General features: G+C 46.2%; 1 protein-coding gene across 3 annotated transcripts in view; it reads left to right on the forward strand.

Annotated features, from left to right (window-relative positions):
* Positions 1-689: 689 nt before the first annotated feature.
* Positions 690-17,180, forward strand: part of ARHGAP32 (Rho GTPase activating protein 32) — a 178,951-nt gene continuing 162,460 nt past the window's right edge. For all 3 annotated transcript variants that reach the window (XM_088177983.1, XM_088177985.1, XM_014891117.2), the window contains exon 1: positions 690-766. The gene's annotated coding sequence lies outside the window, so the exon portion shown is untranslated. The remainder of the gene's footprint in view (positions 767-17,180) is intronic.

Here is a 17,180-nt window from a genome sequence, read left to right on the forward strand (position 1 = left end):
CCGTGTGCCCTGTGAGCTGTGTGCCCTGTGAGCTATGTGCCGTGTGCCCTCTGTGCCCTGTGCCGTGTGCCCTGTGTGCCCTGTGCCCTGTGTGCCCTGTGCTGTGTGCCCTGTGAGCTGTGTGCCCTGTGAGCTGTGTGCCCTGTGAGCTATGTGCCGTGTGCCCTCTGTGCCCTGTGCCGTGTGCCCTGTGTGCCCTGTGCCCTGTGAGCCGTGTTCCAGGTGTGCCGTGTGCCCTGTGAGCCGTGTGCCCTGTGTACCGTGTGCCCTGTGTACCGTGTGCCGTGTGCCCTGTGTGCCCTGTGCCCTGTGTGCCGTGTGCCCTGTGTGTCCTGTGCCCTGTGAGCCGTGTGCCCTGTGTACCGTGTGCCCTGTGAGCTGTGTGCCCTGTGAGCTATGTGCCGTGTGCCCTGTGTGCCCTGTGCTGTGTACCGTGTGCCAGGTGTGCCGTGTGCCCTGTGCTATGTTCTCTGTGCTCTGTGCTCGCTGTGTGCTCTGCCCTGTGCTCTGTGCTATGTTCTCTGTGCTCTATGCTCGCTGTGTGCTCTGCCCTGTGCTCTGTGCTGTGTGCTCTGTGCTCTATGCTCGCTGTGTGCTCTGCCCTGTGCTCTGTGCTCTATGCTCGCTGTGTGCTCTCTGTGTGCCGTACACGTAACATGGAGGGAGGGACCGGCGCCGCCGCCGCCTTCCCCGGCAGCCGCTCAGCCGCGCTCCCCGCGGGCACCGCCGGAGCCGGAGCCGGGAGCGGCCTCCATGGATCGCACAGGTCAGTGCCAGCCGTACCCTCCGGACGCTCCTCCGGGACGAGCCTCCCTTCCCCTCCTTTCTTTTCACCCTCATCAATGGCGTGCTGAGACCGGATCTCCGAGGGATGTAATTGTTTCACACTTGGTCAGAGCCGGCGATGCCTAATAAAAATGTAGAGCGGGATTAAGGAAGGCGAGCGTGGCATTTCCACCCAGCAAATGCAAGTTCATTTTCATATTTGCTGTATTTTTAAACCTATGTAAATAACTGCATGTCTTAAGTGGTTGGTTGTGCATTTGAATGGAGAAAGGTTAATTGCCTGCTTCAGCCACATTATGCTGTACAGCTCCCACCAGCATGGAGAAAGCAGACAAAGTCTAATTTTGCATCTAGTCCTTTTTGTGACAGTAGTCCTTGAGGGATTTTTGGGTAAAGGGTATAGAATGCGGTTATGAGCATGACAGAAAATGCATTTTTTTTCTGTTAGAAAATGTACTGTATCCTGTGCATAGCAGAGAGGAGCACACAGTGTGTACTCTGTGTGAAAGCAGCAATAGTCACAAGGGCTCTGTGCTGATCGTATTTTTTTCCTTTCTAATGGATTTCTAAGAGCTGTTGATGGGATACCGGTTTAGGTGTGATAGTTCTGGAGGGCCAGATTATCATATGTGTGTTGTTAAAATTCTTGTGGAATGAGGCAGTGCTGATTATCTTCAGGGCAAATAATCTCCTTCACCCTGGGCTCCAGTTTGTGCTGTGCCTGATAGGAAATAATGCCTAGTGCTGCTGCAGTTCAATGGGGATTTTCTATTTCAGGGCTGAGAGTGAATAAATATTTACTGGTGAGGAGAAAAGGAGCGAGCTGTGGACCCAATATCATTTAGAATTTGCTGTTACCACCTACCTAGGTTACAGATCAAGGCGGTTTTACCACAGCAGAAGTTATTTATGAACCAAGGTGCCAGAAGCTGGAGACGCAGGTTCTTATTTCACTGTTTAACACCTTACCAACAAAGTCTTGGTAATTTATGCTGACTCCTCCTACTTCACTTACACTGCCAGAAACCGAAGGAGAGTAGCTCACATCAGCACTGCAAAATTTCTTTGAATTTGTCTGTGTTTTTTTCCTTCCTTGCAGTATTTCTCCTTAGGAAAGCTGCAGCTGGATATCTGCTCATTGTTTGACTTGAGCACTGTGAGAAAGGTAGTTGGAAAATTTTGGTTCCACTTACTTGGTAACAAAACTGTATTTAAAAATTAACTGTGTCTAGTGTGCTAATGCTGAAGGTTTTACACTCCCCAGCTTCCTTTGTCATGGAAAAAGCACAAAATGAAATATATTGGCAATACATTGTTACCCAAGGATAGAGCCACATGCTTGCCAGAGGGGATTTTGTAAATTGGAACTACAGGATTTGTTTGGTGTGAATTCCTTGGAACGAAAGCTCTGGTATTTGTGAAAAGCTGGCAATGTCAGTATGTGCAGTATGAGGTTTCTGGCTGAAGACAGACGAAGTTTAGCAGTTTTAGAAGTTTGATAAAATCTATGCAGTTTTCCTCCGAATGGATCTTCTCATCCATGAAGTCTGCAGATTAAATAAGTTTTAGTTCTGGCAGTGACATCCCCTTTTTTTGTCACTTGTGCAGTGTCCAGAGTAAGAGAGAACTCAGGATGAGCTTACTATGGTTGGCTCTCTGAAGGCAGATCTCTTGCTCATGTCCTGCCTTTCAGCACAGAGAGAAAATTGGAATTGTTCTTTAGGAGTAAAGCTTCCATTTAACAGGATTATAGGAGTATTTTTAACTTCCTGCTCTCACTCCAGTGCTCCTGATGGATGCTTGGAGTGCAGGGAGCTTGCTGGTTGTTGATGTCAAAGTGAATGTGCTGCGGTGACGCAGATTTTCTCGAGGAAAAGCGTGCTTTTCCGAGTGGCACATTGGAGGCTGCAGAGTCCTCGCCCTAGCCATGACAATGGCTTTGGGGCTGGAGGGAAGAGGCACAGAAAGCAGCAGGGCTGAGTTTGTGCCGGGGCAGTGGCTGGGAGGAGGGGGCAGAGCTGTGTGCGCTCCTGGCATGGGGATGGTGTCTGAGCCAGCCTGGGGCATTGATGTTCAGAGCTGCTGCTGGGCACGGGCAGCTCGGGGTGACTTGAGTGTCACAGCGTGTCCCCTGCTCAGGTTGAGCTGCCTCTCCTCCTGCCCTGTGTGCCCTCCAGGTCTGGCACACAGCTTTCCCAGGCTCTGGCCCCCTGCGATGCTTTCTGGGGAAAAAAAGCCCTGCATTTTGTCTTATGCAAGGAGGGGGCAATTTTATCGGACCATTAGTGAGCATGTCCTTGGCTCCCCCGGGTCTTTTTGCAACAACCAGTGTAACAATGTCCTGTGTGACATATCCTCGGTATTTATGTCAAAAATACAGACATAATAATTTAATCCCACTTTGTCAAGCTTTTTGTTTTAATCTTTCTTTGCATTGAATCATGTTTCTCCTTGTTATTTGTATTTTATGAAAACTTCATGCTCTGATGACCACATCAGACTGTGCTCAGGGACCACAGTTTAAACTTTTGATATTCTGCTCCTGATAGCTGTCATTAAAGGGAATTAAATCCTTTAGTTTTCACCTATGTTGAAAAAAAGGAATGTTATTCCCAGCTTCCATTCAGTTATCAGCCTGAAGAAAAGAAGAAAAAAATCCACAGAATCCCTGATGAAAAGGAGAAATAAGGTGAGTTAGAAACGGTGGATGTGAGGGACACAAAGCAGGAAAACTGGGATGGGATCTAAGCTTCCCAGTCCTGAGGATGAAGACAGGCAGCTTGTTAGCTTTTGAGTCAGAGCAGGGTAGGCTCCAGTATCTTTTCATGTAAAAGGAAAAAACGGGCAGATGTACACCTTTCATGTGGTTTTTGGAATATTGGCAATAGTGACGGGATGCAGTGGCAGGGGCTGAGAAGGAATGGGTATTTCTAGAAGTCCATCCAACTCCTTAGGATGGGGTGGTGCATCTACTCAGCTGCTCACTCTTGTGTGCTTGTTGAAGGAACTTGTGTGTACTGTTTCTAGAGCTTGCAAACACGCCTGAATTGGGGATCCAGAAAGAAGCTGAAGTATAACCTTCAGCACCTGGGTGCATTTCACCCTCCTAGCTGCTCCTTTGGCTGATGGGAAGGTCCAGCGTGATTTAGAGTGAGGATGACAGAAGGAGGGCAGGAATTTGAACTTGGTTCCTTGCTTTAAAGTGCCATTTGTATTCCAGCTTCTCTTTCACCCCATGTTCAGTACTTCTGAAATTGTGACTGTGGAATTAGTTATCCCAGCACCTCTGGAGACACCTTGGAGGTGATGTAACACCTGCTTTTCTCTCCGTTGCCTTTCCTTATGTAGTCCACATCTCATCTAGTTTGCTTCCTCCTCTGGGTAAAACAGCAGTAAAAGTGCAGTACTTGCTAAAACTGTTCCAGTTTTCCTTCAGTCTGGTCCCAGGAGCTTTGTGGTGGCAGAGGCCACCCTTGGTTGCAGTGGCTGTGTTGGGCAGAGCCAGGCATGCCCAGGAACAGGCTGGATGTGTTGGATCATCTGTGTCAGATTATTGCATTTTTAAAGGGTTGGGCCTTGCCTCTCCTGTCAGCAGGTGCCACGCCTGACTAAACTCCTGAAGCTTCCAGAGGTGACACAGCATTGCTGCTCCTTGGGCTACACACTTACTCCAGGTTCAATCTGAGGCTCCTTGAAGATCTGAATTCTCCAGTTAGTCCAGCTTGGGAAAGGACTTCTAACCTGATACTTCCCATAATGTTAAAAACCTAAAAGCCCTTGTTCATTAGCATTGACAAGAGTTGAACTCAGTTCTTTGTTTCTTGCTTCAGACAGTTCAGGCTGGGGCCAGTTTTAGCTGGGGGATCCTGTGGCTTTTCTGCAGTAAGAGATGATGTTTTCCTGGATGCAGAGCTGCTACACAGGCAGTGCTGGTGGCTGCTTTCTCCTGGCGGATGGGTTTAGTGAAGTGTGCAGCCCTGCTGGGATTTAACCCCCTTGGAAGGGGCAGTTCTGTAGCTGTGACTCTCCACCAGGGCTGGATCACCGGGTGCATGTCCCTGTTCCGAGTGTGACACTAATGAACCAGTGGGCTGGGGTTTCTCCCTTTCATTATGCATTATACTGAGATTTTCCTAGTCACAGGGCTATTGAATAGTCAAGGATTTCTCAACATTTTTCCCCCCAGGGTTTATAAGTTAGTGCTCCAAACCTTTTTCAGGACTGGAATGTGGCAGATGAGATTTCAGCCCTTAAGGAGTATTTTAACCGTGCAAACAGGCTTGACTCTGGCCACTTGTTTTCATTTGTGTATTTCAGAAGGCTTTGTCCTTTTAAAAGTGAAACATAACAAGATATCACACAAACCTTTTTCAGAAATAATAAATACAATATTTCCAAGCCTTTTCAGTCTGCTGTTCTCTGTGCATTTGTTCTTATTGATGCTTTAGTGGAATAGCTTTGCTTGCTGTATGAGATAAATGTCATTTGTAAATGTGCATTGTATCTCTTTGCAGTGTCACTGTGCTGGCTTCTGTTTTGGGAGTAAATGTGCTGGGCCAGTGCATGCCGTGCTTTTTAAAAAAAATTATTAACATAAAACATCCAACTATTTTAAGTGCATAGGCCGTACAGTGGTTTTGTGAAAATCTGTTTGAGATGTGCTAGGAGAAAGCTTTAGACAACCCATAGTCCATGCAATTGAGAGTCAAAAGGTAAATGAAAAGAGCTCTTAACTACTTGCTACTTTTTTTTTCATGCTTTCTGAGCAAATCTCATAATTTGGAGTGATGGGAAGAGGGACCAGGACCAGATTTTCCTGTTTTCCTTTAGTAGAACTTTGAATGGAATCAAACACCCAGCAAACCCCTTGCTACAGGTGAAATAAGAGTGGGTTTTGACCTTAGGCATGTGTCCTACCAAATTTGATACCAGGTGTTGGATGCTCAGGCACTCTCCTGAGGATAAAGGCAGTGACTCCTCTTGACACAACTTAGCATAAGCAAAATCTACTGCAAAACCAACTCTTGGTGGTGTCAGCCCAGGGAACAGCCAGAGTGTAGGAGCACATCTGAGCCTTTTCTGCAGTTAAATTGGTCTCATTTGGAGGACTGAGAGGGGAGCTGGAGGACTTGCCTAGCCACAAACAAGGCATGGCTTGTGAAAAATAGAACAACAAGAGTTCTGTGCTGATGTCTTCATCTTGCAGGGTCTCATGTGCTGCTCAGTGTTGACAGCTTCCTTTAAAGGGACTTTCCCAGCTCGGTGTGGTACCAGGGGAGCTGCTTCTGGGCACATATGAGAACACTTAGACTTTCATGGACCTGGGGATCTCCGTTCCCTGTTAACAGTGGGGAAAACAAGGCCAGCACACACCAGATAGCAATTTCACAGGATGGTCGTTCTTAAATCCTGCTATTTGTGGTTGCAAAGAGCCATTAAATTTGTTAAATTCAGAAGGTTAACCAAAGCTGTGTTGACTTTTTTCATGTACAAACTAATTTATTTAATACTGCCACGGTTGCTCATAGCTTTTTGCAGGAGCAATATAATGAGATTAACAAGCCTCTGATTGCTTCCATATCTGATCCTCACATCCCCCTGGGAAGCTGTGAAAGTGTCACAGCTCTGCTGGTCGTGTGTGGGGGCTGCTCTGGCAAAGCCCAGAGTTGTTTTTTATGGGACATGTTGGGATGTGGTTGCTGGGATGATGGAGGAGCTGAGCTTCCATCTGCAGCCTTGGAGCCAGTGTGAGTTTGGGAAACAGAGCAGGGCTGCTGAGGCTGCCAGCCAGGGGTTCATTATTGGAAAGAAAAGCCAAACACCCCCTCCTTCCCCCCGCTGGACTCTGGAGAGGGAAGCAAGTTTCATAGGGAGATAATTACACTTCTGGAAAAACTGCTGTGACAGCTCCCAGCATCTCAAGTGGAGCTCTTGTGGGGAAAAAGCAATGTTAGACATACCAATTCCTTTCATTTTCTCCCAGTTAATGTGGTGTGCAGGCACAGTGTTCTCCTGGAGCACTTGGAACTTCCTTACCTCCTCGCCTTGGCTTTCCTTACCAGCTTCACCCAAAAAAGTTTGCTGTTTCTAATGAAGTTTGTTGTTTTAAAATGACACACTTTGTGGTCTGGTTTAGGAATGCACTTGGACACCTGAATTATGTTTTCCCCTGCTTATGAAAGCATCCATGATTGATTGCTTCTGAGTGCAAAATGGGAAGCTTTTTCTTTAAAACAGAACCAAAATGAAGGAGAACTCTCACAGTTTCTGTGTGCATATATATATATGTATAAGCAGCACAGAATAAACCAGAACTCCAACTGAGTATTGATTCTGAAGCTGTGTTGTGCTCCTGGGCTTTGTTTATGCAGTGTTTTTAGCCTGTTGAGATGATAACAGTTTTGTCACATACTTCATGGAAACCTGCCTGAATCTCTCTGTTAGATCTCCCTGGTCATCTACCCAGCTTACAGCCCTTTCTATGCAAGGTCCATGCCTCATTTTTAATTAATTTCCCCCAGTTTCCCAGCGGTGTCTCTGCAGTTGACAAAAAAGGCTTTTCCTCAGCTCTGGAGTGGTAGAACCTTGGCGGAGATGTTGCTTCTTTCCTTGTGTGCAGGACTGATGACTTGCAGAAATAATACAGCTTTTCTCCACTCTTCAGTGTTAACAAACATTGGAGATACACAAATCACACAAAAACCTTTTCTCCAGCAAATATCCCTGGGTTTGAGCACATTCTCCCTTTTCAGTGCTTTGACCACACATGGAACTTCTCAGGAGCAGCTGCTCACAAATAATTGCAGATGCTGACAGACCCTGAATACAATGTTCTGTTTTGTATGGACCCTGTTTGTGCTGACCTTTTCCAATCTCTTCTTTCTTTTTAGGCTCAGGGTCACCTCTTTGCTCATTTAAAATACATATTCAAGACACTTTTAAGTCTCAAAATTTACAGACAAAAGGCAGAACTGCTTTTATTTTTTGTTCTGTTCTTCACTCCATTTGGGGCTGGTAGACAGAAGGTGCTTGGCTGCTGCTGTCACTGTCCCTTTAGCAGGAATTGTGGGATTTGCAGGGTCTGCACAGCTGTTGGGTGTGCAGACAACATCAATCCTGCTCTTGGCTTTGCTGCTTATGAATTTCAGGAGAGAACTTTATTCCCCTGAGAATTTGTTACTCAGTTTGGTGCTCAGGTTGGAACCATTGGCAAAGGAAAATCTGAGCCACTCGGCCACAGGACTCTGTGAAGATAAAGATTTCCCTTCCAGGACTATTGAATTCAGCTCCTTGATTCTGATTTTCCTCATTTCTCATGTCTTGTTTGGCGGGGGAACGTCAGAGCAAGAATGGTTACAAACTGTGAATTAGTTTCAGCTGAGCCAACGTGCAGACAGCGAGCAGTGGAATTTGTGCTTGAGTGCACTGCCACAAGAGCAGCCAGGAGAGCCCCACACAGGCAGGGCTGGCAGTGCTCCAGCCCTGCTGGGGCCTGTGACAGCAGCAGCAGCAGGAGCAGCAGTGCCAGCTGCAGTGCAGCTGCTGTGCCTCTGCCTCTGGTGCTGAGCCCTGCCAGCACAGAGCCTGGGCAGTCACATCAGCTGCAGCACCAAGGGCTCTGCTTGAGGGGCTGCAGGGAAGGGCTTTGAACTTTAATTTGCAGCCAAAGGAGACCCGAAGAGGAGTGTATTTGTGCAGAACGAATGGTTCCATGGGGGGCTCTGCTCCCTGTACTCTAGCACCTATGTGCTTCAGAACAACTCCTACCTCCTGGAGCACAACCCTTTGGGAGAGTGTGGTACCACTTAGGGATTTTACTGTGTACTATTCCTCTGGGTTTTGTGGAGACAGGTTGAATAACACATGAGGAATGCTCTATAATTGCAGATTTCCATTGCTTTAGAACAATGGTGAAAGCACACCCTGCTGGTTCATGGGGTGGGAACCTCCTCCTGGGCCTTTGCAGCACTTTCTGCTCCTTTGAGCAGTAGGAAGGGTGTTAAAAATGATGTACTTGGGTGCTAACACCACCTAACTGTGATGGCAAATTGCTGGAAAACATTACTGAAAGGGGAAAAGTTCAAGCTGACTTAGTAAACTATTTTTCAGATTTTTATTTGACTCTCTTCATGCCTTATAGATTCACGTCCTCACACCCTGTAAACTCTGCTCATCCCACTTTAATAAACCATCATGGCAGAAATTAACAACAGAAAATTCCAGTATATTTTCAGTTACGTGTTTTGTGTTTAAGTTTTGTTCAGTCCTCAGATCTGTGTACAGTGGGGTTAATTCTCCTAGCAAATAGCACAACCAAGCATCAGTTGGGAAAAACTATCTGGAGTGATATGAGGTAATGGTGTATTTTCTGTTTTTCCTTCACAAGTGCTGCACTGGCAGATCTGACTGGCTTTTGGAGCAGCTGTTTGATCAAGGAATGAGATAAAGCTGGGTGACAGAGAGGACCTGTCTCAGAGCTGCCATGCAGTGCTGTTAGGAGAATGACCTTTGGGACAGACTGAAAATTACTAATATCATGTGTATACACAGGAGTAGAGTGAAAAAGATGCAGTTGCATATATTGTACCTCCTCCCCTTCCTTTCCCCTTCTCCCTTCCTCCTTCCCTTCCAAAATGGAAAACTGTTGCAGCAGACTTGTCAGGAGGGGCAGAAATGAGCTAAGACACAGACTGTCATTCAACAGCATGGAAAGTGTCCTGGGTTATTCTTCTTTACAGATCAGCCATCCTGACCCTGACTACAGCAAGCTCTTGCTGTAGGGTTCACCTGCAGGCTCTGACTCCATCAGAGCCAGACTGACCTCACAGCAGATCATTTACAGAGCAACTCTTCCTTGTTTCTTTACACACATTCTTTGTGTATCTCTGGATCATTCCTTCTTCCTCAGGTCTCCTCTGCCTCGTCAAGATCCTCTTTCTCCAGGCCCTCTGCCTCCAAGATCCTCTGGACCAGCAGCCCCACCTCGTTTATCACACTTACCTTTATTAGTCACAGCTAAGGGCAAGGCTGTTCTTCTTCTTTGGTAATTCGTACAACTGTGACTTACCAGGGGCAAGGTCACCTGTAATCTCTTCTTCTACAGCTACAGAAAAGAAGTCCATGAGTGGAAGCACTATGGATTTCTCCTTCATGTACTTGTTTGGTTTTTCTAGTGCAGTGAGCTGACCTTTTATAAGTTTGCACTTGTGCCTGAAATTTGTTTGATTAAAACACGTTCCTGTCATCTCTCAGGGAGGCTTTTGGCTTTTCCTCTGTCCATTGATGTTGAATTTCCTCTGCCCAGGACCCGTGGCCACCTCAGGGGGAGTAGAGTGAAGGGTCCCTGTGTTCCAGCACTGACTCCTGGCCCTGAGCCTGAGCCGAGGGAGCAAAACATTTCTGCACCCAAGGACTCATTTTAAAGAAGTGCTCACCTTTTGCAGTGACTTTTCATCTGTGGTAGGACTCATCCAGGATTTAAAAAACAGCGGTCAAGTTACTGAAAATCATAAGTCTGGCTTTAAAAATGATGCCTTTCAAGGTGTGCTTTATGATTTTATGTGCCCTTCAGTTTGAGTTTTTTAGTGCAAGATGTTGTGCATGTTGTTCACCTTTCCTCCACAAGCTGATTTAATAATTATACTGAAAACTGAGAGTATTTCATCACTGTTTGACTCCATGACTGGAGCTTTAAAATATGAAATGCTGAGAGACCTGCAAAGAAATCATGAGAAATCCTGACATTGTTTTAGTATGTTTATAATTCAAAGTCATGGCCAGTCCCAAGGATGTTTGTAGAGGTCTTGTAAGTCCTGGGAGTTGGTCTGGCAGTAAAAATACTTCCCCATTTCTCTTCAGCTGCTTGAAAACCAGCAGCAGGACATTTTTTCTGTGTGTGTATTGTTAAATGTGCACACACTTCTTGTTCTCTTTGGAGGGGATTTTAAGTACAGCTTCACACAGGATTATGAGGTCCTGTGGCAGAATCTCCTGCTCTGTGTAGGGCTTTATAAATATTTGCAGAGGACCAGCAGGTAACTTTATCTTCCCTTCTGCCTGGGTCAAGGGAGAGTTTCAGCTTCTGGGAGAGGCACTGGGATAGTGTTCCCTTGTGGAGTTATTTGGTGCCTCCCATCAAATGGGAAATGACAGCAACTTGGATCTGTATTTTTTGATTATTTCTATGTATCCTGTTGAAATAACTAAAATGCCACCTTGACTTAGGAGTGTGTAACATGTTTCATGAACTCCACAGTGACAGCAGGAGGAAAGGTGCTGCTCTGCCTGATGCAGACTTTGGAAATGAGGTTTGGGATCTGATTCCAGATAACAAGGAATAGCCATTGGGTATGGCATTGGAAACAGACACCACAGAGCTGTAAAACCCTTGCTGCTGCACACACAGGATGTGCCTCTGCTTAGGGAACATTTTTGACAAATCCCCAGTGGCTCATAAAAGAACAGAAGGTGAGGGTTTTGGCCCATTCTCTCTTGTGCAGACACAGAATTTCCTCGGTGCTGCTAAGGACAAAGCGAAGTCTGGGTGTGCAGAAACAGGAAGGCTCATAGGAAATAACCTCAGACTGCTGCTCCCTGGGAAAAAGGAGTTGTGCAATTAGGGATGAAATGGATGCTGTGGTGTTGGATGGAGTTTGGAGGTGTCACCTGCTGAGCTCTCCGTACTCCAGCCCCTTTGGCTGCCAAGTCATGTGTGGGAAGCACTGGCCAGGGTGTTGAGATTCCTGCAGTAGCTGGGGCTTTAAATGTGTTTTATCATCACCCATCAGGTTCTGGAAGTGCTGAGCAGCAGGAGCTCAGTCACCTGTGCAGCACAGGGAACAAACAGGAAATACTGGTCTGGGAAGAAGCTTTTGTGTGTTCAGCACTGTTAGAGAGGGGGAATATTGAAACAGAAACTGCAGGTCCTTCTGGATGCGTGCTGTTTGCCCACTCTTGATTTTACCTTTGCACATGTATTTCTTAAAAACTGAGATACAGCTCTCTTTGGAGAAATAAGGAATTCAAAGGAAGCCAGTGAGTACAGTAGAATATGTCCAGGTGTGTACTCTGATGGGGTGAAATATTCTTGCTTTTGCCGGTGCCATAAATAAAGTATTTATAAGGCTGCTGATGCCTTGTCTCTTAAATATCCTTTCCCAAACATTCCCCCTTTCCCAGCTGTCCTAAAACACTCCCTAAGTAAGGAAATCAGAGAAACAGCACCCACTGATATTTGGCACTTTTTGTGCCGCCAGGAAGGAAAACCAAGCAAACCAAGGGATATATTTAGCCACTGTCATGAACCTCAGAACTTCATAAAAATGATACTTTTTGCTACTTGGGTGTGCTAACAGAAGTGAATTGACCCTGATTGACTCTCTGTGCAGTAATGAGTGTGTGGCAGCATGTCAGGGGAAAACAGACATGAGATCTGAGAAAGGGACTGGTTCCTTGTGAAAACATTGTGTCACCATTCCTGGCTGTGCTGCTTTGTGTGCAAAGGGTTGGTGGGAGCTGGGGAAGTGGGAAGTGTTGGCATGGTGTGAGTGTGGTCTAGTAGGGAGCTCACGTGCAGACACATTTTATGTGGCAGGAAATCTTCTGTTCTAGCTGTGCACTGGATCTGTTTGCAAGGGAAAGTCATGTTATTTTTAGATAACATATTTAATTGCTGCTGCATTTACAATAAAACAAGTGTGTTGAAAGCTTTATATAATAGGAATACAAAAAGATACCAATCTCCATTCAGGAACAGAAAGATTTGTCTTTTTCACTAACCATGCTCTCTCCTGTGGGTTTTCTATGACATAATGGGAGACATCAGGTCTCGCTTGTGTTGTCTATTCAGTTACTGCATGAAAAATAAAGCAGAGCAAGCTTGAAGAGGTCACTTACATAGTTTAGAGATCACTTAGGTTTTGATTGAAGGACTTCCATAGTTAAGTTGAAGATCATGGACTGCCTGGAGAAAGGGGAATGCCTTCCCACTGCCAGAGGTCAGGGCTGGATGGGCTATTGGGGGGAAATTCTGTCCTCTGAGGATGGGCAGGCCCTGGCACAGGGTGCCCGGAGAAGCTGTGCCTGCCCCTGGATCCCTGGGAGTGTCCAGGGCCAGGGGTTGGAGCAACCTGGGCTCGTGGAAGGTGTCCCTGTCTGTGGCAGGAGTTGGCACTGAGTGGTCTTTCAGCTCCCTCCCAACCCAACCTGTTTTGTGTTTACTATGTGTAAACCGTGATTTATTAAATGTTTTCCCAAATAAGGAAAAAATACTTTCAAAATACCCACTCAAATTACTGCACAGAGTTTACAGAGAGCATTTCAGTGAGCTCATTTGTCTCTGGGAATGAAAAACCTCCGAGGAGGGAAGGAGCTGTGGCTTGGGCTGTCACATGGAATAGAGTGTCGCTCTGTGAGCAGAGAGGGAGACACCGATCAGTGAGTCCCATCCCTGGGGGAGGGCACCAGCCCCGTTCTGGGCAGAGCAGGGAGAGGAGCCTGGCACGGAATGAGCCTTGGCAGGAACCGAGAGGGACTCAGCCCTGGGTCAGTCCCATTTCTACACCTGCATCGTGGCTGTAGGAAATCCCAGTCTTCTCTGGCAGGGACGTTTAGGGATGGTTACAGACTCATTTTTGTTGCACTGAATTTTGCCTGCCCTGATGACCAGAGGAACTGTCTTTTGAGCGTTCTGGCAGCGAGGGGGTGATGTGGGAGCAAGGAGCAGCTGCTTTCCCGGGACAGATCATTACCTGTTCCATGGCTCTGTAAGCCACATCCTCACCAGGAGTCTTTGGAAGTGCTGCTGTCAGGCTGCCCAATTCACTGAGGCTGCATTATATCTTGTAATTTTACTCCTTTGTTCACTTTATTTTTACCCATTCTCTCACAGCTTTCTCTTTTTGCCGAGTTATTCATTATGTACTAAAAAGTCTCTGTTGCAGGTGTCAGTTCTAAAATGATCCTGGTTACTGAGAGAGGGGGGAAGAGGCTGGCAGAGCACTGTTTAGTGCCCTTTCCCTGGGCACTGAGATTAATGTGTGCTGCTTCCAGCAAGATCTCATTGCTTTGGGAAGGGCAATAGCCCAGTCACTTCATTATCCTGCTGCTCTGCACAGTGGAATAGAAATGCTTTCATTTTCCAGACAAACCTTTGGCTGCTTGAGACAAATGCTTTCAAAAGCTGCTCCACACTTTCTTTTTTTGGTTGGTTTTTTTTTTTCTCTTGTCAAAGTGACAAAGCTGTAAATCCCTTGTCACTTGCTCTGGCATATCACACCTGCCACCTTTTTGAATGCCTTCAAAATAATGGACAATGTACTTTGACTGCTAGGTACTTAACCAAATCATCAAGGCTTTATTTGTCTATTTATTTGTTTTCCCAAGAGGGTAGTTTATTACTGACAGCATGGGTCAGGACGATTGAAGGTTGCAGTGAAATATTCCAGCCTTTACTGTCAAGCAAGTGGAATGAGGTATTACCTTAGTCATCCTGAAAATGAACAATTCATGTTCCTTATGCTTCCTTACCCTTCCCAGCACCTCTTTCCCCCAAAGCACAGTGTTTTGGGAGCTCCTGAGGGGGGGAATGTTGTTCCTCAGCGTTTGTGTGCAAACAGGTTGTCAGCATGGGTTAAAAAAGTATCCATGATGATGTTTTATGGAGAGAAGGCTTTTATGGAGGACAGACAGCAGCCAGCACTCTTGGGTTTTATTCCAGGCTTCTCTGACTAAGGCAATGCTGAGTCTTCTTGTGCATTATTTACACCATTTTTAAAGAAGGAGTAGCAAAAATAGCTGTTTTATAGGAACACTTTGACTTAATTGTGAAGAGCTGCATGGCTCAAGTAGAAAAATTACTTCAGAGAAAATTTTTTTCTATTACTGCTGGTCTGTTGAAAGGTGGATTGTATTTTCAGCAGGATTGTTCTTGTTTATCCCAACCCTTCAAGTCCCTTGAGCTTTGCCCAAGGTGCTGGGGGGGCTGGATGTTGACAGAGATGTCAGGAGGATGTTGCAGATGTTGTGATTGTCCTCACCGTGGCTTCCTGTTTTGAGCTGTAACTGGTTGTGCTACACCAGGCCTGGGTCCCCCTTTATCCCTCACTGCCAGCTCTTCTAACACATTCTGTAATTCTGTGTGCCAGTCATGAAGCCCCAGCTCTCCTTGCCTTGCAGGGGTTAATCTTCTCAGTAGTTTTCACAGCTTGTGTTGGCTACCAGGGGTGGTGTGGTGGCAAAGGAGAATGTTTAGAGTATCATTCCTAGTGCCCTTACCTTTCAGCTGGCCTTTTCTCCCCTCTGATTTTATATTCCCTGCTCCAGCCAACACAGTTACACTGAGTTATTCTGCTGCACTGAGGAGCTGTTGGCGTCCTCTCCTCTTTTATTACCCTGGTGCAGAAGCAGAATGGTGGCAGAGATGCAGAATTGATACCAGTGGAACCAGGCCAGGTGAGATTCAAAAGGCAGAGATAAGACACAGTGCTTTTCAAGGGATTGGGTTTGCCAGGGAGGAATGATGGAAAGGAATTGCAGTTACCTGATACACATCTCCTTTCTCCTCCTGCCTTGCAGAGCACATGAGCATCTGCTCAAATGTCACTGAATGTCACCTGGCTCGGGCCAGGCAGACACCCAGTGCCTTGGGGTCTCTCTGGGCTCCAGCCTGAAGGGACAGCAATGCTGCTGTGGTCATTTGGGAGGGTGGAGGATTAAATGTTCTTGAAAAGATATATGCATAAAGGTTTGCAAAGGAGAGTGTGAGTGAGAATATGTTGAAACTGAGCAGTGCAATCTGCACAGCTTGTCTTGCTCATCCATCTGGTTGGAGCATGTTATCTCTATTTAACAAATTACATTTAATCTTACCATTCCGGGAGGAACTGTTGAGCCTCAACAGTCATGGCAGAGCCCTCCTGGAAAGTTATGCAGGAGAAACAGGAGGTGGAATTTCATGCTCAGGAGGACAACTAAGGAGGTGCAGGGATGCTCTGTCACCTTCCTGGATGCTCTGACCATATTCCTGGGCCTGGCAGGGCAGCAGGCTGACTCTCTGCCTTGCCACACTCCTGCTCCTTTCCTTGGCTTCCCCAGGCTGGCATTGTGTCTGCTGTGTCCTTTCCTGACTCCAGGCTGGGCTGTAGCTTCCTCTCACATTGCTCACCAAGAAAAGCAATGAGCCTGGCAGGTGCTGGGAGGAAGGGGTTAAAGCCAGGCAGGCAGAGGTTAATGCCAGGCTCTGCCTCCTCAGGTGTGCTGGGAGGGGTCAGAATGGACCAGCAGCAGAGACAGCTCCATGCACACAGACAGAATTTCAGCCTGGCAACTCTGCTTCTGTCTCTATTATTTTACTTACTTTTTTATGGTACCTGTCCTTACTGAAAAGACTTGCCTAGCAGCTGCTGTATTTTTTTTCCTTCTTTTTCCTTCCTGCTGAGTCATTGCACAGCTTACCAGTCCTTTGTGAGCTTTGCTTTCTGGAGTCCTGGCTTGGTTGTCAGGTCACTTTGTGCTTTCTTCCTGCACCCGGTGTAGCAGCACTCCATCCAGACACTCGTGCTGTGCTGCTCCCGTGGTGTCCCTGTGTGCTCAGGGGGAGTGAGGCACGTTCTAATGGCAGGAATTGTCCTGTGTTCAGGGACCTGTTGTTCCTGGGATTTTGAAATTGTTCATTTTCCTTGCACAGGGGCAGCTGGATGCAGACACGTTCTCCTGGAGTCGAGGGCACAGGAAACCTTATTTGCTTTTGATTTTCCATGCATTGCCTTGCTGGCATCTGCTTAGGCAATTCAACACCTTTCATATTTTTCATCCCCCATAATGTATTACTCTGTTCTTTGAATATCTTTTCAATCTTGACTGTGAATATACAGTTCACTGTTTTCCTCTTTCTTTATTCTTTATTCCTCCTTCCTTCTGCCTTTAAAATTGGATTGATATTTCAGAGACTTTCTTGTCTGGCCTGACATAAAATTCAAGAGGTTTCATAAGCCCACAAAACTTTGAAGCAGTTCAATTAAAATGTTTTGTTTTAAAAGGTTGTATTTTATCCCCCAGTTTTAAAATATCCTTGTTCCAGTCACAGGTTGTTTCTGTAATTCTTACATTTTGTTGTTCACTGTTTGCTTTTAAAATTAAAACAAAAGTACGACCTATAATTTTTTCCCTAAAGTGTTTGTTTCAGATGCTTCCCCTCTCAGTTAATTAGAAATAACTAACAAAACTATTCCTTTTTCCTGATATCTGGCATTCCCAGGGGATTAGGGTGATATTGCATGATGAGGCATTGAATGCCCAGGGACTCCAGCATTTGCAAATCCAAGATAAATGTCCAGATTCTCAGTTAATAGGAAGGGACACGGCTGAACACAGGGCAGGATCCTCAGTCTGGTTTA

This window comes from Sturnus vulgaris, chromosome 23 (genome assembly GCF_052056855.1).
Source record: "Sturnus vulgaris isolate bStuVul1 chromosome 23, bStuVul1.hap1, whole genome shotgun sequence".
Taxonomy (NCBI): domain Eukaryota; kingdom Metazoa; phylum Chordata; class Aves; order Passeriformes; family Sturnidae; genus Sturnus; species Sturnus vulgaris.